At 35.3% G+C, this 27,758-nt stretch overlaps 1 long non-coding RNA gene across 1 annotated transcript; it reads left to right on the top strand.

Annotated features, from left to right (window-relative positions):
- The first annotated feature begins 1,986 nt into the window (after window positions 1–1,986).
- Window positions 1,987–4,588, top strand: LOC124897075. Its single transcript, XR_007053649.1, has 2 exons — window positions 1,987–2,168; window positions 4,322–4,588. It is a non-coding gene; the product is annotated as an uncharacterized LOC124897075 (long non-coding RNA).
- Window positions 4,589–27,758: the final 23,170 nt, after the last annotated feature.

Raw genomic sequence — 27,758 nt, 5'->3', positions numbered from 1 at the left:
ATATATATTGTAGTATATTTAATTTAAAGTATTACATATACATAGAATAGAGTGTATATATGTGAATATATCTTCTACAGACGTGTATATTTAACATATATATGTGTATATATTTTATAAATTAGTATATAACTATATCTATATATATTGTAATGTGTATATATTGTAGTATATTTTATTAGTAGTAGTATATATACATTGAATGGTGCATTTACACGTGTATATATCTTCTATAGATATGTATATTTAACATATACATGTATATATGTTTTATAAATTAGTATATAGCTATATATATATATATATATATTGTAATGTATATATATTGTAGTATATTTTATTAGTAGTAGTATATATACATTGAATGATGCGTATACATGTGAATATATCTTCTATAAACGTGTATATTTAACGTATACATGTGTATATGTTTTATAAATTAGTATATAACTATATCTATCTATATATATTGTAATGTATATATATTGTCGTATATTTTATTAGTAGTAGTATATATATATTGAATGGTGCATATACATGTGTATATATCTTCTATAGATGTGTATATTTAACGTATACATGTGAATATGCTTTATAAATTAGTATATAACTATATCTATATATATATTGTAATGTATAATATTGTAGTATATTTTATTAGTAGTAGTATATATACATTGGATGGTGCGTATACATGTGTATATATCTTCTATAGACATGTATATTTAACTTATACATGTGTATATGTTTTAAAAATTAGTATAGATGTGTATGTTTAACGTATACATGTGTATATGTTTTATAAATTAGTATATAACTATATATATATATATATATATATATATTGTAATGTATATTTATTGTAGTATATTTTATTTAAACTTTAGAGTAGTACATATATATTGGATGATGCGTATATATGTGTAATGTGTATATACTTTTTAAATTCTAATATAGTATATACTATATATATAGCGTATATATATTGTTTAACGTATTTATAATGTATATAGGTGGATATATACAATGTATATTGAAAAAAAGTTTTTTGTTTTTATATTTTTGACAGGGTTTGACCGGATTTTTAACCGGGTTTGATCTGGTTGAGTTAAGTGGGTCGGGTTAGGGTTGTTTTCAATTTTTTTACTGTTGAGTCCGGCCCGGCCCACTTAGACCCCAACCCGGCCCCAGCCCGGCCCACAAATCGGTTAAATGACAAGGGCCGGTTCCGGGTTGGCCCGGGCCGGCCCACATGACAGCCCTTCTTTCCTCACTAGACGTGACTTTTGAAACAATTTTTATTCTCTATTTCTCCTATTTGGTATTAGGAAGCAAGACTATGTTATGAGTGGTTGTAATAACTTGATAATTTTTTGACATAACTTGATAACATTTAAAATCCAATATGGTGAACTGGTAATTTTAGTCATGAGTAGTAAAAAGATATAAGACAGTTATGTGAAAGTTAGAAAACAACTAGCGATCAAAATGCATTAGAAGTGCTCCATTAACAAAGAAAAATAACTACAATATAAGATTATATTAAAAGAATCAGAGTGAAACAATTCAAAATATAGAAACAATACTTAGGATTCATAAAAGAAAGAAAATCAATACAGAAACTACAACACAGAACCTTCTTCAAAAAGGTCTGAAGGGTAAGCTACATAAACAAACAATATACTGATCTCCAGCAACTGCAAATCGGGGAGAGAAAATATTCATATTTTCTTCTCTTTTAAGAAATTGTCTCGAAATCGTGCCTTACTTGAAAAACCGGGGGGGGGGGGGGGGGGGGGTCCTCCTTATGATGCTAGGCTTTCTACCCAAGGAAGAAATCACAACTAGGACAACCACGGATGGCCTACCTCAAGGAAGAAGTCACAACTAGGGTGGTCACCTGTATGTTAGGTAGCCTCATCACTAAACATAAGTAAGAGATAGCTTGCATTGAGAATATTCTCTTCTCTATGATTTTTGCTTCGTTTGTCCATGAAGTTGCATGTAAATAAACTTCTTTCACTTTATATTATGATTAAAAGTTTGAGATTCTAACCAGATTTTTGAAATTGGAGACTGAAGAATTCTCATTTCAGGAATGGACCAAATAATTGTTGTAACTCACAGATTAATAGTGATGACTGAGTCGAAAACCTTTCCTTCTGAAGGTCAGATTTAGCTTTTATAACGTAGTTTCTATAAATTCTCCATTGTTCGATCTTTTTTGTCGGTTTCACAGTGTTTCAAATTCTCTGATTCTCGAGTTCTTGACTAGGATAATTGTGCTTTTTCATAGAGGATATGGGACTAGTAGCAAGTGTGAGCGCAATTATTTCCTCAACTATCTTTTCAAGTTTTTCAATCATAAACTATTTAACATATTAAACAAAAAATCATGTTTGCTTTCTCTATCAGTTGCTACTAATTCAATTAAATTGGCAGTCGTATTTTCAATTCTTTTTGAATCCCTTTAGCTTATATAACTGGAGAGCGATCAGCCATGTAAATATCAAGTATGGTATAAAAAGTACATCCCTTGGCATTGACTAAACACTTATCTGTATCTTTTAATGTGTTCTCGGTGCGTTGATCTAACATTTTGAAATTTTTAATTGTACTAAAGCGAATCTAGACTTGATGTTATTTTGTTATTATTTTTGAATGTATAAGGAGATGGGTATCGTCAAATCTGATAAAAATCATGTATCTGCTGTTTCATTTTATCGATTACTTGGACACAAGTCATCCAATGATTTCTATGATAGTTTTTGTTTCTTGAATGAATTTATTAACTGGCAGTTTTTGTTGCTTTCAATGCTAAGTCCAGTATTTCACAAAAAATGGGACGGAGACACTTGGTGTCTGTCCTAGCTTGAGACAAACCTGAATGATTGAAAGTTCTGAAGAATTTAAGGAACTTTCTGAAAGACTACAATCTACTGCTGTCAACCCCTTAAAAAATGACATGCTCAAATAGGGTAATAACATGAATTATTCTAACAGAACTCTAATTGATTGGTGGTCATGGAAGGTCAATTTGCCACCAAAGATTAGTGGTTTTTACTAGCTAGCACTAGAAAATTTATGTCTCAAGGGAGCAGTTTACTTAGGAGATGGATTTACAAATGACAATCTTCATGTGTTTGGCTTGGACAAGTCTGTGTTTGGCAGAATCGGTGGTATTTCACCAGCCATGGATATGTTATGTTTTGTAAAGTGTAATGAGAATTATTTAGGGGAAAGGATAGAAACGACACTTCAAATTAAACTATTTCCATGAAAATGGCCATGGAATTTAAATTTCACTTTCTATCCATTTCAATTTACTGGCTTGTTCTATACTTTTTCTACACACCTTCTATATAATTTCTATACAAATCTTACATATATAAATATTCTATACGAAAATTATACAGTTTTGATACACAATTTATACAATAATTGTACTTTTTTTTTTTTACACATTCTATACAACAATTATATAATTTTCATACACTTTCTATATATTTTTTAAATATATATTTTATACATATACATATTTGATAGAATTATACAATTTCTATACATATATCTTATATAGATACATATTCTATTTAACAATTATATTATTTTTATATAATTTAATTATTATTTCTAAACAATAAAAAAAGTAGAATATTTGATCAGTTAAAAAATTTATAGCAAAAAAAAATTAAAATATTTTTAAAAGGGTCAAATTGCCCAAGTTGAATAATGTATCAATATTGTATATAAACTGTATCAGTATTGTATATGGATTGTATATGGACTACGTAGGCCAAAATGACAAATTAGGAAATGACTTAAAGCGGAAATAGTATATCCGAATGGACACTTTTTGGAAAATTTTCAAATTAAACTTGAGCTATTTGTTTTAAAAAGTGTTAGAGTGTCTTTTTTCCCAATTATTTAATGGTGATGTGTGACGTTGGGGCGTTGAATATCCTTTCTTCGTTGTTGTGGTATAGTTACTAGGGCCTTACATAGTTGTCGTAATATGATAGGGGCATTATACATGTCGTCGTAGTACATTTTGGGGTATATATATATATATATATATATATATATATATATATTGTGAACTTGTCGGCATGCTAGGTTGATCACCTTCACTGTTGTTTATGACAAGTCATAAAGCATTTATTGGACCTTATTGAGCTTTATATTATTAGATATATTTTGTGCATACTATTTTATTGATCTAATTTATAACACTGGTTCCAGAGATATTGAAGTAGCGGGTCCAAGATTTTAGTTGATTATATTTATATATAGCTCACTCTTTACCTGCATGTCTATGCAGATATCGTTACGGAGAGCGAAACTAGTGACTGGCAAGTCTGTACATAGATTTTATTGCTGAGGTGACCCGCCGCATTGTTTTGTGGAGGACACTACTTCAGCCTTCTTTGTTTAGAGTCTTTTATTTCTTTCCTTGGATTTGCATAGCCGACAGTTGAAGTCATGGAATTCTATTAAATGCTCCATGGTATTAATAAGGAATTTGGGGTGGATAAATAGTTTTCAAGTAATTGTTGAATTATTATATTGATTATCAAATCTTGGTTTACTATCCTCCATTTGTTGTTTAGTATTGATGTGTTTCGAGTTGCACATATCTTAACTTAGTGCTTATTGAAATGGTAAACTGTATGAAAAATTAATTTTTTGTACAGGTAGTCTGCTAGCGGATGTCAGTCACATCTAGGGGGTATTTTGGGATGTGACATGCACAACTGATATTAATGTATGAGATATTTTTTTTATTTCACAAGTTAATTTGATTTGATATTTTCGTTTATGCATTGCGTATTTTAAAAGTATATATATATATATATATATATACGAGTCTATCGCATTTTGCACCCTAACATGCATTTTCTTTTGTAATTTGCACCCTCTCCCTTTTTTTTAAAGATTTACGTCCCAATCTCTATATTTTCATAGCTACAAAATAATAAAAATACCATTTTCATAATTTTTCATGAGGGTAAAATAGGAATAATAATGTATATATTTTTTTAAAAAAATTATTTGTTTTTCGAATGTAGGAGGTTAGATGAACTAAATTCTTTAAGTCATCCGTTTTATATCGCTGGTCTCCTGCAGACTTATAAGTCACTAGCATATAGCTAAACAAATAGTTGATGACTATGATGTTAGGTCCATTGATGAATGTAACAGGAGGTGAATATATATAAGAAAATACTTATAAAATAGAAATAACAGTAACTAACATGAAAAAAAATTGAATCTTAGTTGCAATAAAAAATCCTACATAATGTGTTTTAATTTACAAGAATCTTCAAGTTTGAACTAAATGTTGTTAGGAGAAATTAAGAGTTTGTATAATTGAAATAATAGGTTTGTGAATTGATAGAAATTAAAGAGAAATTAAGAGAAATATATAATAAGTCATAAATATATATATTCTTATTGGGTTATCGGTTTACCCAATAACCCAATAAAAAAATTAAAAATTACACAAATACACAACTTATGTTTTCAATATTACAAAAAATCCCAACTCCCTAAACATATTACAAAAATCCCAACATATACATAGAATGCTATGTATATGTCGGCTATGTTGTATATTAAAAGGAAGACAGAGTAAAGTATTTTAAAAAGTGGGAGAGAGTGTAATTACTTTCAAAAGGGTTGGTATTTATGTTATTTAACCGAACCAATAACCCAATAATTTTTTTTTTTATAAAACCATTAACAAACCGTTAACTCAATAACCCAATAACAATAAACCAATAACATTTTTATTGGTTCGATTTATCGGTTGATTCGATTTTTGCGCACCCCTAATTAAAAGTGCTATATATATTTCATGGCCATGTTGGCAATCTATAACCAACAAGAAACTTACACTACTGGTAATTAAAAAGTTCGGTAAGCTACGTTGATTAGCAAAAGCAAGTTCCTCCCACAGTAAGATTTTCACTTCTAGTATGATTCAAGACTATTGAATCTCTTTTAAACTTTAACGTGATTTGCTTTTAGTGTGTATAACATGTCAACAATTTAGTGGATGTGTAAATAGTGAATAAAATAGGATCAATATATATATAAATTAGATGCAGTGGCCCGTGCTGAAATTCGTCATTTTTATCACTGAGAGGAAGACAGTAAGTAATAATACGTAAATATATCGTAGAAACATCATAGATTTTCATTTGTGATATATTTATACAAAAACTATTAACCTGTAGGTTTGTCACATGAGTTTTGACCATACATTGAAGATGGCGATTGACAGTTACATAAAAATGGGAAAAGTCTGTTGCTGCGGCGGATTGTATGACATCGGTGGAGGCAGGCAAAATGAAGCTGTGCATGCTACCATGTGCTGACACCAGTGGAGGCAACCAAAATCTAGTTGTACATGTCACACCACTTGTGCAAACTTGATTCCATTTAACTTTGGACACTCGCCACCTGCAGAGATAATTTAAGCAGGTGAAGGAAAATATAGTGTTCTATTTTTTATTAAGAAGATGCAGTAAAGGGAAGCAGTAATGAAGGGGTGTATGATCGTTCTATTTACCTGTCGACATCGAGAGGCTACAAAAAAGGGAGACAAATTAATTTTAATTGTAGTGAGTACGAAGAAATAATAAACGGGAGCATGATTATTATATTTACCGGCTTGTTGAGGTTAACATGCTATAAATTTTCAGAGATAAAACATAATTCCTTGCAAGTTTAAATAGCGCAAATAAATTTTTTTCGAGTAGCAAACTTCGAAGCAGTTGTTGGAATGACTTGTAATCTATATTTTAGACATGCCTATTTGCATCAGTAATACTAAAAATTGAATTACGAACATGACCTAGTGCGAAGACAACATTTGTCGCTTCTTTTCACATGTCATTTAATGCAAATATTCTGAGTAAGAAGCTAGAGGGGAATAGCAAACAAAATATTAAAAGTATTGTTACCTTTAAACTTTTTTCGTTGGAGTGGGCGATTGGACTTTCTGCTTCTTACCTGTTTCTCTGGAAGCCATTGGTAATGATAATATTCCAAGAACTGGGGTTTCTGCTTCATATAGCATACTAGGTGTTTGGTTGGAAAATCTGTAGATTGGCTTTTGTACCTGGAGTCTAAACAGTTTATGAGCAAACAGTTGATTTGTACGAACAATAGACAATGGTTCTCTCGGAGTGAATAGGAGAAAAGATGGCACAGTGAGTAGGAGCTTACGTAATGTGGCATTTTTCTTTACTGGTATAATAGGATTCAATGAAGTTGAGTTTTGCCTACCTGTAGCACTATGTAGTTATGTACCTGGGCAGCAACACTTTTATATATTTGTTCGGCAGTGAGGAACAACATTGTTTCTGCCATCGTTTCTGAGACTGTTGCGGTAATTGTATCACTGGCTTCCGCAATGTTAAGCTCAAAGTGACACCTGTGATTCAAATAGAAGCAAACTAAAATACGTAATGCTCATATATACGGTTTTATCTTTGAAAAAAAAGTAAACCAACTTGTAGTAGTACCTTATTTAATTTCAAATATTAATTCCAACAGTAAAAGTAACTATCACGAATTCGAACTTTTGTAGTCAATGCTGCTAAGGTCGGTCTTTTTATTGCTCTGCTAAATTATGTGCAACAACAACTAATCAAAAAACGATATTACGAAAAAAATATTTGGTTAAGAATGTGATATTGTATATGATTGACTAATGAAAATTCACCTGCATAGTAAAGAGGTAAATGTTCTCTTTGCACTGAAAAGTTCTTCATTTCAAGAATTTTGAAAATCATACCAAGTAAAGAATTAAATAATACTATGACTAATACATGTATTTTCATTTTTCTATTATATCCTACGAAATGATCCTTCAACTTTAATTCTTTTGTTGGGTATTTCTTGTTTCGTCGGCATAGTGACAAGGAGTTAATTTTCCTGATGGGCTGATCAAAAGAGGAAAACATATAGAAATGAAGTAAACCATTTTTTGGAGAGAAGTGTAGTCGTTGCTCGCTATTCTCAGTTGATATATACTACCGCAAATTTGGTTTGCTTTGTTCCTAATTGTCAGTCAGTCTGTTTTTATTGGTTTCATTTTTAGCACGACATTGTATATTTTGGTTCTATGAAGGTAGGATCTTGGCAGATAACCAACAGATGTAAAGCTGGTTCCATATTCTAAGAGTGTTAGAAGAATAAGACTCTAATGTGAAGTGGTGCGCATCGAGGTTGGATACTAGCAATTACTGTGGAAAATTAGGATTAAAGAATATAGGAGAAAACACATTCTTTTGTAAATCAAAATTTGCAGGGAAAAGAGGTTTTACTCAATGAGCGATCTGAAAGTTGGAAGATATCACAGTGAAATTTAACCATTAAAAGAACTTGTGTGTCACGATCCGAACCAGGGCCTGGCCGTGACGAGCATTTCGAACTATGGAGGCCCGAAACACCCCTATCTATCTGGTAATCATGCACCTAATTCATATGATCAAAGTAATGGGGAAGAAACACAATAATTCGGAAACATAGTCATAAATATGAAAAGAAACAATAACGGGGAGGTAAGGTTCCCTCAACATCAATTAACCTCTAAACAACTGTTTGCGAAAATCTCTAACAAATGACTGAGTCAAATAACCATATATAAACTGGGACAAGGCCCCCAGTAGACCCCAAAACTGAATATAAGATAAAAGGACTGCAAGACATAAGACCTTCCGAAACATAGAAGGCTCACCACTTGTCTCTGCAACTCTGTCTGAATGATCTACTGATTCTCTTGACCCCTAGACTGGGCCTCTGAACCTGAGAGGCTGGAGAAGGGAGGGGGTCAGCACAAAAGTACTGGCACACAGAGATATCAAAACAAAACATAATATTTTTACAAAATATAGTTGAGAGCCATTATAAAGCAATTTCGTATCAAATCATTTGAAAGCACATGGGTGTGATGCAATAGTTTTCTCAACAACAATGAAATGCAACTGCGCTAAGTGGAATACCCTACATAATTTACACCAACTGTCTAACCTCAGTTGCCGCCGAGATTAGAGTATAAGTGAGGGAGAGACACTCAAGACCACAAAGCATGGTGTCTCGACCTACTGGTAGTGCCCAAGATCACTTAGCCCGGGTTCCTACCTATAGTCCCAATTTGGGAATGACATGAATTCAAGTACAAAAGATCACTTAGCCTGGTACCAAAATTCCGTGTCGGCAAACATGTTTTCCAGCGATGAGCCCTTACTCTCAAATGCCTTCTTCGGGCATCCACCTTTCTCATGTAAAAATCAATGCATTCAAATTTCATCTGATTCAATCACATATCATGTTCTGTAGGGTATCGTCATATCCAACTTTCAAGTCCTCAATATCACTTCCACATATGCATAACCATGTAAAAACCAAGGTGCTTCATCATTTACAAGTGGTGAACAATATTTATTTCAAATTTATGCTCTCTTTTGTTGATCACAATATGATATGGGGTATGAAGACATTATCATGGGAATTTGAAAGCAATTTATCATTCATATTTATCAAACTTCCATGGAAAATCTCAAATCACATATGCATGGTTTCAACCATTGAAGTATATAAGCAAACAATTCCCATGACATAAAGAAAAATGACTTAGAAATCATATTGAAATCAAGTTATTAGCATTTGATTGAAAACCCCCATTTAAAAGCATGCATGTTCATAAAAACTACACCCATGAGATTTTAGGATAACCCCACGTACCTCTATTTCCAAGGATAATAGATGTTTCTTGAAGCTTGCGGATTGGTGATTCCTAATATGTAATTATCTTTGAAAACCTACGGTCGAATCTTGAGCTATTTGGGTTTTTTATTTTGAAAACCTAAGGAGAATCTTTGAGCACTTTTGATGAATGAAGGTGTATTTTGGGGTCCTTGGAACTGAATTTCGTGTTTTAGGACTAAGTAAGGGTGGAAAAGGACCACTTTGTCCCCAAAACGGAGTGTTTAAGTCACTAGAATTCTTTACATAGGCGCCGCCCATACCATTGCCTATGTTCACATAGGCGCCGCCTAGGCTATCGCCTATGTTTTCATAGGCGCCGCCTAGGCTATTGCCTATGCTTTCCAGTGGCCATAGGCGATTGGTTAGGCGGCGCATATCACTTTGAAAAGCCATAACTTCTTGCTCGGGTGTCGGATTTTAGCCAAATTGGTATCGTTGGAAAGCTAAATCGAATACCTATCATTTGAAACATAGTAGGCTTCCTAATTCGACATATACAAAGAGTTATGGTCGATGGAAGCTGACACACTTTACAACGTCTACTAAAACTTAGTCGATCGAAATAGTTTCAACTCGTCCATGAGTTGAAGGACCTCTATGGTCTAAATTCAAGCTTGAATGGATTCACGTATTACACAAATAATTAACATGCCATATTGGCATAGGATTTTATGGCTTTGGGATTATCAACGCATCGAAATCATGGTCTTTATTGTAGCCCAAAATGCGGGGCGTTACATTATCCCCCCTTAGGATCATTCGTCCCCGAATGATGATGCGGGACACAGATGGACACGATTTCAAGCATAATAAAGGACTAGGAAAAATAAGATAGGAATAGTACCTTCTGTCTCATCCTCCATCGAAGCAAACAAATTGGGATATCTAATTCTCATGTCATCTTCTGACTCCCAAGTGGCTTCTTCGACTTTCTGATTCCTCCACAGTACCTTTACTGAGGCTATCTCTTTGCTCCTCAGCTTTTGAACTTGGCGATCTAAAATTTCAACGGGCTCTTCTTCGGAAGACAAGGAATCTGTCACCTTGATACCCTCTACTGGCTATACCATAGAATGATCTCCAATGTATTTCTTCAACATGGATACATGGAATACCGGATGAACGGAACCCAAACTTGCAGGCAATTCTAGCTCATATACAACTGTACCAATCTTTTTCAGAATCTGATATGGCCCTACATAGCGAGGGCTCAATTTATCCTTTTTTCCAAACCGCATAACTCTTTTCATAGGAGAAACCTTGAGAAATACCCAATCACCAATTTCAAACTCTAGTCTCTTCTCCGAACATCGGCATAGGACTTCTGACGACTCTGAGCAGTCTTGAGTCGTTCTCTAATGATCTTCACTTTCTCCATCGCCTGATGAACAAGATCAGGCCCATACAACTGAGTCTCACCCACTTCATACCATTCTATCAGAGACCTACATCTCCTCTCATACAAAGCCTCAAAAGGAGCCATCTTGATGCTGGCATGGTAACTATTATTGTAAGCAAATTCAACCAGTGGCAGCTGATCTACCCAACTACCTTTAAAACTAATAACGCATGCCCTCAACATATCTTTGAGGGTCTGAATGGTACGCTCTGCTTGCACATCAGTCTGAGGGTGGAAAGCTGTGCTCAAATTCACTTGTGTACCTAAACCCTTCTGAAAAGATCTCCAGAAATGTGATGAAAATTGTGCACCTCTATCGGATATAATGGACACTGGTGCCCCATGCAACCGAACTATCTCCTCAATGTAAATCTTAGCATAAACCTCTCTCGGATAATTAGTCCTCACAGGCAAAAAGTGGGCTGACTTTGTCAACCGATCTACAATCACCCATATAGAATCATACTTGTTTCGAGATCTCAGAAGTCCTATAATGAAGTCCATGTTTATCATCTCCCACTTCCATAAAGGCAAGGCTATCTCTTGGGAAGTACCACCTAGCCTCAAGTGTTCTACCTTTACTTGTTGACAGTTCAAACACTTGGACACAAAATCAGCTACATCACGTTTCATGTTATTCCACCAATACAAGGTTTTCAGATCATGGTACATCTTAGTAGATCCTGGGTGAATGACATACCTCGAAGTGTGTGCCTTATTAAGGATTCTTTCTCGTAGCCCATCGACATTCAGAACACACAACCTACCCTAAAATATCAGAATACCATCACCACCAATTTCAAATGACATAACCTTTTATTGACCCACATCTTTCTTGATTTGCATCAAGATGGGATCTTCAAACTGCTTCTCCTTAACCTCAGCATAAAGGGATAACTTAGCTAACTCATGAACATCACCCCTCCATCTTTGGAATCTAAGAGTCGCACTCCCAGATTTGCAAGGGGTGAATATCCTTCACCATCTCTTTCTTTCCTTCTTCTACATGAGAAAGGCTATCCATAGACAACCTGATGAGGGCGTCGGCTACAACATTTGCCTTGCTCAGATGGTAATGTAGACTCATATCATAGTCTTTCAAAAGCTCCATCCAACGCCTCTGCCTGAGATTCAATTCTTTTTGTGAGAAAACATACTATAAACTCTTATGGTCAGTATAAATATCAACATGCACTCCATAGAGATAGTGCCTCCAAATTCTAAGTACAAACACCACGGCTGCTAACTCCAAGTCATGAGTGGGGTAATTGCGCTCATGCACCTTTAACTGCCTAGATGCATAAGCTATTACCTTACTGCGCTGCATCAATACACAACCAAGTCCCACACGGGATGCATCATAATAAACCACAAAATTATCTACACCCTCGGGAAGGGTCAAAATAGGAGCAGTAGTCATCTTGTCCTTCAACTTCTCAAAACTTTTTTCACACAAGTCAGACCACGCAAACTTCATCTTTTTCTGAGTCAGTTTAGTAAGCAGAGCAGATATGGAAGAAAAACTCTCTACGAACTTTCTGTAATACCCCGCCAAACCCAAGAAGCTCCAAATATCAGTTGGAGTCGTGGGTATGGGCCATTTTCTTACTGCTTTAACTTTCTGGGGATCCACTCTTGTCCCATTACTGGACACAATATGCCCTAGGAAGGAAATAGCATCTAATCAGAATTCACACTTAGAAAATTTAGCATACAGCTGATGATCCTTAAGGGTCTGAAGAATAATTTGGAGGTGATTGGCGTGATCCTCTTTACTCTTAGAATAGATCAGAATATCATCAATAAATACAATGAAAAACAAGTCAAGAAACTGATGAAACACTCTATTCATAAGATCCATGAAGGCTGCAAGGGTGTTAGTCAACCCGAAGGACATGACTAAAAATTTGTAGTGACCATATCGGGTTCGGAAGGCTGTTTTAGGTATGTCTGACTCCCTAACTTTCAAATGATGATAACCCAAACGAAGGTCTATTTTTGAAAAACACTTGGCACCCCGAAGCTGGTCAAAAAGGTCGTCAATCCTAGGAAGAGGATATTTATTTTTAATTGTGACCTTATTCAACTGATGGTAGTCTATTCACATCCGAAGGGACCCATCCTTCTTTCACACGAAGAGCACGGGTGCACCCCATGGGGAAATACTAGGATGAATAAAACCTGTGTCTAGGAGGTCTGCAAGCTGTTAGTTTAACTCCTTTAGTTCCATGGGAGCCATTCTATATGGCGGAATAGAAATAGGATGAGCGTCTGGCAACACATCAATGCCAAAATCTATCTCCCTATCAGGGGGTATCCCTGGGAGATCTTCAGGAAAGACTTCTGGGAATTCATTCATTACAGGGACTGACTGCAGAGAAAAGTTTTCAACTTTTGAATCTTTTACTCGGATTAGATGATACATACAACCTTTGGAGATAAGCTTTCGGGCTCTAAGATAAGAGATAAAGTGACCTCTAGGTTCCACAGAACTCCCTGCCTATACAATTGGTGTCTCATTCGGGAAAGAAAAAGTTACCTTTCGGATTCTGCAATCAAGGGTGACATAACACGAATGGAGCCAGTCCATCCCAAGAATGGCATCAAAATCTATCATATCCAGTTCTATAAGGTCTGCCACAGTTTTCCTACTATGAATAGACACGACACAATTTCTATACACCCTTCTAGCAATAACAGAATCACCTATAGGAGTAGAAACAAAGAAGAGTTCTACAATGAATTCGGGCTTAAATCCGAAACCAACATCCATATAAGGGGTCACATAAGATAAAGTAGACCCAGGATCAAGAAATACATAAACATCATGAGAAAAGATTCGTAACATACCGGTGACAATATCTGGTGAAGCTTCCTCCTCCTGGTGGTTAGTCAAAGAATATAACTAGTTACGACCGCTCCCGGCAGCTGAAGGGCCACCCTTAGGAAAAGGAGCTGCGGAGACAGCTTGGGACTTAGCCCCTCCCCCCCCACTGTATTTACTCCAACGGAAGGACAATCTCTCTGAAGGTGACTTACTTTGCCACAAGTATAGCAGTTTGTCCCCTCAAACCAGTACTTCTCTAGATGATTCCTTTCACAAACCTCACACCACGGATAAGTACGATGCTGCTGGGCCACACTGCCCTACGACTATGTACCTAGAGCTTTGGACCCATGAGGAGTCTAAAAACTCTGAGTTTGTCTGTCTATCGGTGGTTTGGGTGCTGGGGCACTGGCTGCTGACTGTGCATTATTCCAAAACTTCTTTTTTTTTGACCACTTATTACCCTAGTTACCACTCTACGGCTGACTCTGGTGCTGGTACGTAGATCGAGCTCTCTTAACCTGTTTGTCTTTCTCTCTAGATTCAGCAATCTTTTTCTTCTTCTCTTCCACCTACTGCATATGAACGGTCAGTCGAGCAAAGTCTAACTCCTTATTCAACATTGCCCCCTGGCACTCAAGTACCAGGTTATCAGCAAGGCCAGATGCAAATTTCCTCATCTGGGCTCTCATATTACTAGTCAACTCTGGTGCATAGCGGTCTAGTTTATTTAACTTCAAAGTGAACTCCTGGACACTCATACTGCCCTACTTCAGATTCATAAACTCTTCTGCTTTGGTCTCCCTCAACTCCAGAGGAAAGAATCAATAAAGGAAAGCTTCCATAAATTTGCCCCAAACTGTAGGCTCAGCACTTTCACTTTTTGCATCTTCCCAGTTAGCATACCACTGATTCGCAACGTCCTTGAGCTGATAGGTTGCTAGCTCCACCCCTTCTACCTTATCCACATGCATCACCTTAAAGATATTTTCCATCTCATCCACGAACACCTGTAGATATTCCTCCACCTTGGTGCCAGTAAATTTTGGTGGGTTTATCTTCATGAAATGTCCCACTCTAGTAGCCTCAGATGTAACAGATACAGACCCAACATCTTCCGATCATTGAGCCTGGTTAGCTACCAACTGTGTCAACATATGAATGGACTGTCTGAATTCTAAATTTGAAATATCTCCCTGAGTAGTTGGGGGACGGTTGACATTAGTCTGCGGAGCCCGAGGTGGACTAGTCGGGACTGGAGGGACTCCCAGAGTAGGGATAAATTCTGAAGCGTGAGCCTGTTATGGTCCGCATCCCATGGGTGGGACGGACCTCATCTTCCTGAGTATTCTGATCAATGATACAACGTGGAGGCATAACTGTGTTTCTAAAACACAAGTAATCATTGATTAGGGGACAGTTCAGACTCTGAAGCACGAACTAAATCACAAAGAAAGAAAATATTTCCTAAACACCTAGTAGCCGCCTGCTTATAAGTGTGGCGTGCTACACACCCATAAATAGGACTCTACCCGATGCGATTTTGCAGACACCCTCGGACCATAAATCGTGCTTTGATACCAAGTTTGTCACGACCCGAACCAGGGCCTGGCCATGATGAGCATTTTGAACCATGGAGGCCCGAAACACCCCTATCTGTCTGGTAATCATGTACCTAATTCATATGATCAAAGTAATGCGGAAAAAACACAATAATTCAGAAACATGGTCATAAATATGAAAAGAAATAATAATGGGGAGTTTCTTTATTCTCAAACTTGTAACTAGATGAAATCTTAAAATATCAACTTTCAGGACATACGATTTAATCTTATGAAAGCAAGGAACTTCTTTGGAACTTAATAATCATGACACTTGAGAATCTTAGAAATCTCAGGATCATAGCTTTCAAAATACATATACCTTCAAACTCACACTTTTATATTAAGGATAGTAAAGCTTCTTTAAAACTTAAGGACTTAGTACTTTTGGAACTTTAAGACTTGAGACTCTATGAAACTTGGGTGTTTCTTCTAACCGACATAAACTATGTGAGCTACATGGAGTCCAACATCTTTCCCACATTGGGGAGAGCTATTCTATCCTTGCCATCAGAGTAGAACCTTTGCTTTTAGTGATCACTAGCTTAACCCACTTGGGGTAAATCAGAAACTTACAGGGGGTACGTAGTTCTGGGGCATGATACCTCGAAATCAAGCCCAACTCAGTTCTAAATACTACTCCCTTACTTAGCTCAGAACTTTTAAGAAAATCCACCTTAAACAATTCAAAAATATGTGATGGGAGCCAATATGCTTCCCCTTATCTTAAATAAAAAAGATATGGATTTCTTTCTTAGCTTAAGACCAAAACTCAATTCTTTTATTGAAATATTGATAGACTTTTCATCAAAGCTTTAAAATCTCAACAACATGGAAATATAAGTACACTTCTTGGAGTATCAATAATTCATTCTCAAAGACTTACATTTTCACAATAAAGCTCAATTCATGACAACAAATCTTAGCAATTCTTGGGTATATGATATCAATATAGGAATGTGAAATTTATATCATGAACTCTCAATTTAGATCATAATTAAACAAGATAATCATGCAATTCAAGGCTTAAACAATTCCATAATCTCATAAAATTGAAATATAGCAAAATAATATGAATTCATCTTGAAAATACAAATTTCTTTAAGAAAACTAAAATTTTGGGGCACAAGAATGAAAGAATGTTCTTGTTCAAACTCCACATACCTTGAATTTGAAGCTTTGAATGAACTCTTAACTTTGGGTTGCTAATCGTTAAATTAATGGGTGCTTCTTGTAGCCCTCGCAATGGGGATCCTGAATCTAAAAAAATTATTGAAAACCTATGGTTGAATCTTGAGATATTTTAATCTTTAGGTTGAAACCCTAATGAGAGTTCTTGAGAGATTTTGATTAAATTTGAGTGATTTTGGGGTATTTAGGATTAAATCCCATGTTAAGGTTGAAAAGGGAATGGAAAATACCAATAATTCCCTTAAAATGATGGAAGAAGAACTGAAGATTTTTGGCATAAGGGGAATACAAGGGAGGAGCCTTGCTTTAGACATGGGAGAACCAAGGTGGAGCCTTACTTAAGACAGGGGTGAACCAAGGCCGAGCCTTGCTTCAGATAGGAGAGAACCAAGTCTGAGCCTTGCTTCAAATAGGGGAGAAACAAGGACGAGACTTGCTAGATCCTTTAGCTACTAGTTTAGGCCATCAAACACACCCTTACTATAATACCCCGTATGTTTCTAAGCTAGGAGACGAACCTTTTTTTTTCTACGTATGAAACCTCCTATCCTGTGAGTAGTATTTTAATTCATGACTTACAATGAGTATCCTAGCGATAAGATAGCTTATGATACATTAAGCATGTTCATATGAGTCACTTAAGGTAATACAAGCTAAGAGTTTTTGAATCCATCAAGTTTTAGTGTTCGATTTTGCAAGGGTCATCTTTGAACGAGTATAACTCGATGTTAATATGGTATTTTGGCTGATTTAGACCCACCAAATTGTAGAGAATCAAATTATCTTTCCAACGATACCAATTTTGCCTTAATCCAATACCCGAGCAAAATGTTATGCCCATTTTCGTGAGAGACAGTAAGCATAGGCGATTGGTTAGGCGGAACCCAACCCAAGCATAGGCGATTGGTTTGGCGCCACCTAACCTAACTTAGGCAATCACTTGGGTGCCGCCTAAGTCAGTTTCAGGTGCCAAAAATACTCTGTTTTGAGTTATTTTAAGGGTAATTAAGTCTTTTAACACTCCTTACATGTCCTTAAACTTAACCCTACGAAATATATAGCTTCTAAAAACATTACAACCCTATTAACATCTCAAAGCTCATCATCCAAGAGCACTAAAAGAGAAAAACAACTAGGGTTTCACAATCAAGCTTGAAGATCAAATTTCAAGGAAATTCCTCCGTCAATCATTAAGAACCTCCCTTCCAAGGTATGCATAGTGTTCATCCACGGATTTCTTTCATCCGTGGAGTTCAAGAATCAATCTTTAAAATACAAAATCTTGGTTGATTGTGGTGATATGATCATACCCAGGTTGATGCTTGTTTGTTTTGCTATATAATAGTATGCGTGAGTTGATTTATGGATCCCTTTCATCCATAAAGCTCAAAAATCCTCTTTTTCATTATAAAGTATGATTTCTATATTGTTGGGTATTGATGATCATGTTGTTGATATTGGGTGATTCCCAAGATGGAATCTTTATATGTTTTTTTTTGAATTTCATGATATCATATGAGTTGGAAACATGTAAATTTGGTTGTTCATGATGTATAATTTGATGAAATCCACCTATGCCTTAAAGAATGCATGCAAGGTGTTCGATAAAATGCCTAGTATGTTAGAACTTCATATTTACATGATTTCATGATATCTAAATAACAAGTTCATGTTAGTCATACACTCCAATATGAATTTCCATGCAAATTATGTGTTGTTATTGTTGTGGTATAAAGCATGTATGATAATGGAGATATAAATTATGTACACAAAATATATCCATGCTTTCCCTACCATGTTTGAGATGTTGAATAAATACATGAAGTATATTATCCCCAAATCATTACAATATGAACTAAACGTTATATGTTGCCGTTCCCTTACGCTTGAATGGTTTCCATGCGATTGCTATGAATAGTATATGTTGTCGGAATGCCCATGATATTAGAATATGAGATTTATGACTTGATTATAAGCATTCCTAAGTTTAGGCGCCACCTAACCTAATGCCTATGATATTAGAATAGATATTATGATGACCATGTACTTCATGAAATCCCCCACTCATGTATTATGGATTTTTATTGATGGTCGTGTACTCAAGAAATTCAAGTTGTGTCAGTTTCCTTCCATCGAGTCCTGGGGGTACTTGTACCCAAAAAATATAGCCGTGTGCCTAGAGCCATGTTATGTTTTCACGATACTCTCAATCCTTGATCTATAGAATTCAATCAGTCATGTGATTCAGGAAAACTCAGAAATCTCAGTAATCTCAGTATTTCAATAATCTCAGTAATCTCAGTGCTCAGTAACCTCAGCAACCTTAGTATTCACAGTCAATCTCAGTAACTTCAATACTCTCAACTAGTCCTCAGAACTCAGTACATTCTGTCAATCATCGGAATCCAGTAACCTTAGTTTAGCTCCGCTAAACAATACCACTAGTATCAGTCTAGTTAATCAGTATCAGTTCAGCTAATCAGTTCAGTTCAGTTATTCAGTTCAGCTTATTTATTCAGTTCAGTGTCCTTCAAATAGGAGTAGAAGTTAGCACCGAGTGAACCCAAGGATGGGAACTCACCTGCCAGTTCAGGGTGTGATTCTTAGCAGTCATCCTTGTGTTCCGGAACTACATAGCCAGCGTAGGTTAAGATATCTTAACCCGTCAGATTAGGGTTGATGAGGTGGATTAACCCGTCAGTTTAGGGTTCCCACCATTCTCATTGAGTACCCTCCAGTATAGGGTTCTCACAGCTATCCTTACCAGTGGTGCGATATTGACACCCCTCCAGTCGGGGCAGAGATTGGACCCCAGCTTAGCTATTATAGCGTATTTGGGGCATGTCGGTTAGATAACTACTTCCCATAGTTTCAGTTACAAATTTTAGGACTGTCAGCTATAGCTACCCAGTCTCAGTAAAGAACTCAAATAGTTCTTCAGATTTCAGTATATCAGGACTGTCAGATATAGTCAACTCAAAAATAGAATTGAACTCAGATAGTTTTCTTTAGATTTATGGACTGTCAGATACAGTCACTTATGCTATCAATCATAACAGTTATCAGAACTCATGCTATCAGAACTCATCTTCAGGACTGTCAGATACAGTCAATCAGACCAGTTTTTCATAATTCGAACTGTTAGACACAATTATTTATTTATCAGTAATGCAATATCAATCTCTTATTATTCAGTAATACAGTATCAGATCCATCACTTATTAGTGATTTACATATCAATATCAGTAAACTCAGTCTTTCAGAATCTCATTATCAGTACATTCATGTTATCAGTATTCAGAATCAGTAGTCCGTATCTCCATGAGTTCAGTTACAATTACGTATGCATGTATGTACTCTCACGTTCATATCAGTCAGTATTGTCCATGCATATAACCCTTTACATTTAACCTACCTCACTCGTATACTTAGTACATTCAGACGTACTGATGCATTTGCGCTATGGTGCTTTCTCTTATGTTACAACAGAGGTTCAGAGGCATGAGCTCCAAATTAGTAGTAGATTCCAGGATCAGCAGTCAGAGTTAGATGTGAGTCCTCATCCTTCGAGGACATGATGATTTCATTTCTATTTCAGTTTTCAGTTTATTTCAATAGTTGGAGTTAGTTGGGGACATGTCCCATCAACTCCTTATTCAGTTCAATTAGAGGCTTTCAGACTAGATGTCAAATTAGATGTTCAGACTTCAGTATTTATATTCCTTTTTGGTATTCTTATACCATATTTTTCAAATATGTATTAGTATTGAACCTTATGGCCTTATAGTTCATGTTTCCACATATTTTATGAGATATTATGTAGTTTACAGGTACAGATATCAGTCATGGGTTAGCTTGGGGTCCTTCGGGGTCATGAGCATCGAGTAGCGTTTTGGTTCAGAAAATCGGGCCGTTACACTTACTCTATCCAAAAAAATTCTGAAACTTACTCGAGATGTACTCTTGACTTGCCCCATCACAACACAACTTGAAAATTGAAAATCGGAGGTCGGGAAGGTCATAAAATAAGTTCCTCGAAGTTTGAAGGCTCAAAAATAAACTAAGTGTTGAACACTTAGCTAAAATTCTAAGTGTAAGGCTTCTTTTGACTCTGTCAGAAGGCTTTAACGATGAGCGAACTTTACGGGGTCTTACAATATCTCCCCCTTGAGAACATTCATCCTTGAATGTCACTATATAGGCTTAGAATACAGAAAAAACTAAGGATACATAGTTGAAAATAACTCACTAACTGACCCTACTTCATTTTTAAACTTTGAGTACTTCAAAGAATGCATAAACTCATGATAAGAATAGCTACGCAGCTGAAATGTGGACTAGAAAGGGCTGAATTAAGAAAGGGTATTATCTGCGGCTGAATCTGAGCTAACTTGCCTTTACTTATTATAAGGAACTGACTCATGCTAAGAGTTTAAAATTCTCTTGATGTGCTCATGGTGTGATCGTACTTATAGACTGTGAAGTGATAGTTTATGCAGGCACAAATCATGAGAAGACAAGGCTAAGATTACACAATGGTATTACATTGTCTGAGCTAGAACACTTGGAAAATGAAGATCGTTCACTGAAGACTTATGAACTGAATTATGAATAGATATCTAAATTCTGAAACTGATGCCCGGTTCATATACTGAGCTGCATAATCATATTGGTGCGAACCACCATTTCTTAGAATGACCGTACTTATGAATCTTCAGGTAGTAAGACTAGACTAGTTCGGAAAAATGGAAAACTATAGAAATCTATCCACCTGATTGTTAAACTAGACTGGCGTGTAGTCAAACTAAATCATACTAGGTACTTGTACTCAAGTGGAGGACTATTTCAACACCATTCTAGGGAGTTCTAAAGATGTGAAGGATCAAATAACTTTGGGCATAATCTGAACAAGACATCTGAATAAGAAATTACAATATTGCTACAACTCCATAGCTTGGAATCATAGATTGGGATAGAATTTCTGGGACCTTAGGCAACGTAACGCCTTACTTAAAAACTTAAACCCACTTATAAAATATTCTACCAACTATTCCTTTCCCTTAAAAAACATACTAATTGATTTATCTTCTAATTCTCACGTGACTGTTGATATTTCTATCTACTCATGTCTAAACTGAACTAAATTTCCTCACCATCTTCAAGCCTAACCCAAAATCACAAGATACATCACATAACACCGTAATACTAATCTGAACCATAGATTCAACACACCCTGCACTTAACAACTTCTCATCTCATGCAAACTTCTCATTACCACTTCAACAACCACATTCAACCTCGTACTAGACATTTTACTAACGTGCAGTGCATTCATCCAGATATACAAACATGATGTTCAAGCCTGCTTCTATAACCACATATGCAGTTCTAAAAAAAATACTCATAATAATATTCTCAACTAACCAAGCCATACACAAAAATTCACCTCAAAATTCATTCAAACTTATAGACTTACATAAAACAAGCACGTAAAACTTTATCCAAAATATAACTCATAAAACTTCAACTAACCATGACATGAATCAAAGACTTGGCTTCCACTTACCTCCCACTTTACTATCTTCTCTAAATAAGTATACAATAATTTTTCATCAACAAGAAATATTTACTCTCCCCATCTAACCAACTGTTCATCACCACTATCATGACTAAGGAAAGGTAAATAAAAGATTAGAATGCGAGGACCTGAATAATGAAGAAATACTGTGTATAACTTGGCACTCAACTGAGGCTTGAGGAATAGAATATTTAGCATTATGAACTTATCAAAGAAGTCTGATCTGAGGACATACATAATATAAATTTGAATTTTGCTGGCCATTAAAAGTATTGCTTGAGTACTTGAACTGAATATACTGTAAAGCTTGAGTACATGAGTCATGAGTTGCATGACCTAAACTTGGAGCTCGTAACTTATGGAATGTAATTCCAACTACTGAAAGAACTGGAACTCCTCATTTTGGGAACTAGGAGAGTACATAATTCTTTATTATATGCAACATGAATTAAGATCATGGAACTGAAGTGTAAGGCAAGAGCAGATATCGAAATAACTGAAGTAAATTGCTGAGTTAAGAATAGATTGAGCATCATTCTTTCTCGTGGATATTCTATAACTTACTGGCATATCTACTAGAATCTGAAAGCTTGAATTGGTTACTCGTTCTATCATCTCCCCCGTAGATTTAAGCCATCACTCTAATTCTATGAACTACTATATAAACTCTAGTCTAACTGCAATCACTTTACTCTAGAGTTTGGGATATAACAATACACATGAACAATAAAACTTAAACCGAATGACTACACCTGAAAGCGTAAAGCCAACTTCTAACACCACCTTCTTCGTTACACCCAATCTTTCTATAGCCCCAATAGTCATCATATAATTCTTGAACACTTACTAACTCCGTATCCACATGAGCATCCCCATAGTCAGAGTGCACACCATCTAGTGTTTCAACTCTTATTTCTATTAGCTAAATCTTTAAAATTTCAAACTTAGATTCTAACGCTTAACCTGGGTATCTCCAAATCTTTGATGGACCACACAACTTCTGTCATAGCCTACCAATATCATGCCTGTAAACTTATATTTCTAAACCATGAAAATCAGAATCATACTTAACAAGTTCAACATCTTCAATCATAAATCCTTAACTTAGCTACCAAGAACATCATATATTATCTAACTAGTCTTTCTCTACCTAGCAACTCAACATTACTACTAACCACACAACATGCAATGATTCTAAAAAATAATGCAGCCCCATAGCACCTTGGGCATACTTCCATATCATACATACAACGTCAAACTTAATCTCAAGTCAATAAACTTAAATTCTTGCACTCACTGTTTTAAGCCTATTGGTTCACCTCCATATAATTAGCATCCTCAACCAAGTAATCATTTCACTATTCCAACTTAGTGTCTAATGCTTGACATAATTAATAACCCAACTTCACATACCATTCTCACTTGGAAGCTATAAAACAAAACATCAAGAAACACTAGTCCATTAGAACTTCATAACAACAATAATTGATCATAACCATAAGGCCGATCTTATTCACAATTCGTTAACACATCCTCCTTCTACGCATCATTACCCTTTTTATACATCTAAATTACCATCATAGCTCTATAAATTTCAGCTAGACTCCTTTCTGTAACCTCAAGGAAACAACACTCAGCCACCAAGTACTTTCATCAATAACCTATACTTTTCTAACACCACAAATATCATTAATGACTTTTCATTCTTCAAGCAAACAATAATTCACCTTAACTAATAACTCTTTCTCTACCTTCTACTACCTTCTACTAAACTAACACACAAGAACATATCACTTCATTACCAACTCAATCATATGCAAAAAGATTCGGCTATATATATATATTCAATAAATCACACTTACCACCCTTCTTGTCACTACACATTTAAACCCCCAATTCCAACCAACACAAGAACAAAAAATGAACAACAAGTTGCTAGTGAATCGAAATAGGCCTTACACAGCTTCATTAGACTTTGATTTTTTTTATTTTAAACAAGAAAATGAGATAAATGACAAAGCAACTATTCTAGTGAATCGAAAGAGCCCCACACGGTTTCACTGGACTTTGATTTTTCAACAACATAATAATAACAAGGTTATAAGAGATAGAAACTTAAAACACAATATTCAACGTTTGAAGAATACATATATTTCTCTGTCTTAACTGAATAGCTCGTAAGAATGAGGACATAACTTTAAACTTGAGAGACTTATAACACACTAGAGAGCTACTCTCAAGCCCTTTGTGTAACTTATAAAACTTCTGCTAGCATATACAGGAGCATTATCTAGGGAGAAACTGAGACTTGCTGATCATATTATCTTAAGAATAATACATAGATAAGGAAGTATAGGTTATCATTATAGATTCTGAGGAGGAATCTGAAAACACATCTTACTTGGGCTTAGTGTATGATTTCTACAAACATGATAAAGCAGTTCAATCTTTGGAACTCAAAAGCACTGATAGGATACTTTCTACCCCTCTTATAATCCCATAACTATCTGTGAAGATTTAAGCTTGACTATTTCTGATACCTTGGAAAATAAGGTAGATATGGCCCGAATAGAGTAAGATGAGAATCTGCATAAGCTTCTTAGAGGACCTTTTTATGGAACGATCCGAGACTTGAAAGAAGGGGAACATTTCTTAAATTCCCTGTAGCCTCTCAAAGAAAAATACAGACATCTCCATACCATTCCGCAAGACTCTACTAGACACGGCTTCATAGACACCCTAGGACTCTTGAACTCTGTGCTCTAATACTAAGTTTGTAACACCCCAAAAATAGGTCCTGAGACGTCACATGGTGCTTAGGATCACAAGTGACCCCAACTATCCCTTCTACTGGTATAACTCATAAGCAACTGAATAACATACATAAATCTGTACAAAATCAGCAAAAAATAACTCTTTCTAATTCCATACTATACAAAACTGAATTTACAAGACTACAACTCTGCTCTTATAAATAAAACTAAAATAAAATACATCGACACTACTGTCTGTCTATGAAACCTCTAGTAGTTCTGACTATAGATAATTGGTCATGGCTCTCAACTATCCTAATTCAATACGACTGAATAAAGAAAATACAATACTTCTCGAACTGTAAAATTGACTCAATCCCTTGAATCAAAAGGACTCATCACCTACTGATTGGAAACTGCAAACTGACTGACTATGGTGTATGCGCTATAACTTGTACCTACATTATGAGGAAATGTAGCACACAGACAAGTATGTGAACCAGTACCTTAGGAATGTACTGAGTATATAGAGGTGTATACAATTTAATAATCAATATCATAATTCTTTATAGAAAACATGCACTCTATAATAGATGACTCACAAAGCTTGAATAAAATTTTCATAAACCATGAATGGGAAAGACATGTAATATAAATCACGTAAGTCATTACACTTTACTCTAAATCTGTATTCTTTCTTTATTCTCAAACTTGTAACTAGATTAAATCTTAAAATATCAACTTTCAGGACATATGCTTTAATCTTATGAAAGCAAGGAACTTCTTTGGAACTTAATAATCATGACACTTGAGAATCTTAGAAATCTTAGGATCATAGCTTTCAAAATACATATACCTTCAAACTCACACTTTTATAGTAAGGATAGTAAAACTTCTTGAAAACTTAAGGACTTAGTACTTTTGAAACTTAAGACTTGAGACTCTAAGAAACTTGAGAGTTTCTTCTAACCGACATAAACCATGTGGGCTACATGGAGTCCAATGTCTTGCCCACATTGGAGAGAGTTGTTCTATCCATGCCATCAGAGTAAAACCTTTACTTTTAGTGATCATTAGCTTAACCCACCTAGGGTAAATCAGAAACTTATGAGGGCACGTAGTTCTAAGGCATGAGACCTATGACTCAAGCCCAACTCGGTGCTAAATACTACTCCCTTACTTAGCTTAAAACTTTTAAGAAAATCTACCTTAAACAATTCAACAATATGTGATGGGAGCCAATATGCTTCCCCTTATCTTAAATAAAAAAGATGTGGATTTCTTTCTTTTCTTAAGATCAAAACTCAATTATTTTATTGAAATCTTGATAGACTTTTCATCAAAGCTTTAAAATCTCAACAACGTGGAAATATAAGTACACTTCTTGGAGTATCAATAAGTCATTCTCAAAGACTCACATTTTCACAATAAAGTTCAATTCATGACAACAAATCTTAGAAATTCTTGGGTATATGATATCACTATAGGAATGTGCAATTTATATCATGAACTCTCAATTTATATTATAATTAAATAAGATAATCATGCAATTCAATAATTGAACAATTCCATAATCTCATAAACTTGAAATATAGCAAAATAATATGAATTCATCTTGAAAATACAAAATTCTTTAAGAAAAACTAAAACTTTTGGGCACAAGAATGAAAGAATGTTCTTGTTCAAACCCCACAAACCTTGAATTTGAAGCTTTGAATGAACTCTTAACTTTGGGTTGCTATTCATGAAATTAATGGGTGCTTCTTGTAGCCCTCGCAATGGGGATTCTGAATCTTGAAAAATTATTAAAAATCTATGATTGAATCTTGAGATATTTTGATATTTAGGTTGAAACCCTAATGAGAGTTCTTGAGCAATTTTGATAAAATTTGAGTGATTTTGGTGTATTTGGGATTAAATCCCGTGTTAAGGTTAAAAAGGGAATAGAAAATACCAATCATACTCTTAAAATAATAGTAGAAGATCTGAAGATTTTTGGCCTAAGGGGAATACAAGGGTGGAGCCTTTCTTCAGATAGGGGAGAACCAAGGCCGAGCCTTGTTAGAGTCTTTAGCTACTGATTTGGGCAACCAAACATGCCCTTACACTATCCAAAAAAATTCTGAAACTTACCTAAGATGTACTCTTGACTTGCCTCATCAAAACGCAACTTGAAAATTAAAAATCAGAGATCGGGAAGGTCACAAAATAAGTTCCTCTAAGTTTGAAGGCTCAAAAATAAACTAAGTGTTGAGCACTTATCTAAAATTCTAAGTGTAAGGCTTCTTTTGGCTCGCTCGGAAGGCTTTAACGACGAGGAAACTTTGCGGGGTCTTACACTATTACAAGCAATAGGAACTAAGGTGTGTATCAAACACCAAAACCCTCTAAAACTCACAATAGAAATATCACACTCTTACGTTGATACGAAAGGGAATCAAGCTTCCCCTAGCACCAATGTTTCTAAGCCAATTTCCAACCCAAGTGAATCCACACTCAAGGCTACCCTAGTTTTGGATTTCAAATCACAAGAGAGAAGAAAGAAGTTCAAAAAGAATTCACTCAGTATTCATCAATAGCTAATGAAAATAGAAGCCTAAAAGTCCATTTATAGCTATTACATAAAAGA

Source organism: Capsicum annuum, chromosome 3, assembly GCF_002878395.1.
Source record: "Capsicum annuum cultivar UCD-10X-F1 chromosome 3, UCD10Xv1.1, whole genome shotgun sequence".
NCBI lineage: Eukaryota > Viridiplantae > Streptophyta > Magnoliopsida > Solanales > Solanaceae > Capsicum > Capsicum annuum.
Note: the sequence above shows the minus strand (reverse complement) of the source record. Positions and strands in the feature narration are given on the sequence as shown.